This window comes from Anopheles funestus (genome assembly GCF_943734845.2).
Source record: "Anopheles funestus chromosome X unlocalized genomic scaffold, idAnoFuneDA-416_04 X_unloc_22, whole genome shotgun sequence".
Classification (NCBI taxonomy): Eukaryota; Metazoa; Arthropoda; class Insecta; order Diptera; family Culicidae; genus Anopheles; species Anopheles funestus.
The window spans coordinates 847,501-848,648 of NW_026045146.1; positions in this window are offsets into that span (position 1 = coordinate 847,501).

Sequence of the window (1,148 nt, forward strand, 5' to 3'; positions counted from 1 at the left end):
ACTGACGTTCCGCTCGACAGGGCCCTCGCTGGTGTCGATAACCAGCCGCCGGTCCTCGAAATAGCTCCTCAGTATCTGCTGCAGCGATGACGGTACCCCCTTGTCCCTCAGCGCGTTGGCGATGGCTTGCCAGGGCGCAGAGTTAAAGGCGTTGCGGATATCAAGTGCCACCACCATCAGGCAGCGCTTGTCTCGGGCGTTGGTGCGGCGAAAGGACATGGCCGTCCTGCCCGCTTCGACAACGCGCTGGATCGCACTGATGGTGGATCTGCCTCGCCGGAAACCGTACTGCCCGTCCGACAGCCGTTCCGCATCCGGTTCCTCCAGGAACTCGTTAAGGCGGTTAAGAATTAGGCGCTCCAACACCTTGCCGAGTGCGTCGAGCATGCACAGCGGCCGGTAGGAGGAGCTTTCCCCGGGAGGCTTGCCAGGCTTTGGCAGCAGTACCAGTCGTTGCCTCTTCCAGGGCGCTGGAAACGCACCCCGGTCCAGGCAGTCCTGGTACAAACGGACGAAAACCTCCGGGTACTTCCTAATGGCCGTCTTAACCGCCGCGTTGGGGATACCGTCCAGTCCAGGCGCTTTCCGGTTCGCCATCGATCCCACGATGGACAACAGCTCGCCCACGGTGACAGGGGTCAACGAAGAACTCCGCTCCTCGGTGTCGACGCTCGATGATTCAGCGTCCGGCCAGTCAACAGGCGGATGTGTCGGGAACAGATCGTTGGCTATCCGCTCCAACACGACACGGTCAGTCTCAGGTGGCACGAAGCAGCCACGAAGACGAGACATGACCACCCGATAACCGGCCCCAAACTCGTTGGTTTCCGCCTGTTGAATCAGCTCATCGAGCTGCGCTCGCTTGCTGGCCCGGACAGCCTTCTCGACGGCTCTCCTCGCCGACCGATGATGTGCAGCCACGATGCTGCGCTCCTGCAGGTCGGTGGTATGAAGCATCCGCTCGTGCACGGCCGCACACTCCTCCCGAAGACGCAAGATCTCCGGAGTCCACCAGAAGAGGTCTCGATGGGGGTCACGATGCGACATGGTGACGCGCTCCATCGTGTCGTCGCATGCATCTAGCATGGCGTCGACCATCCCCTCCTGGCTGACGGCTCGTTCCGGAAAACCGGCCGTCTGGAGTGCGG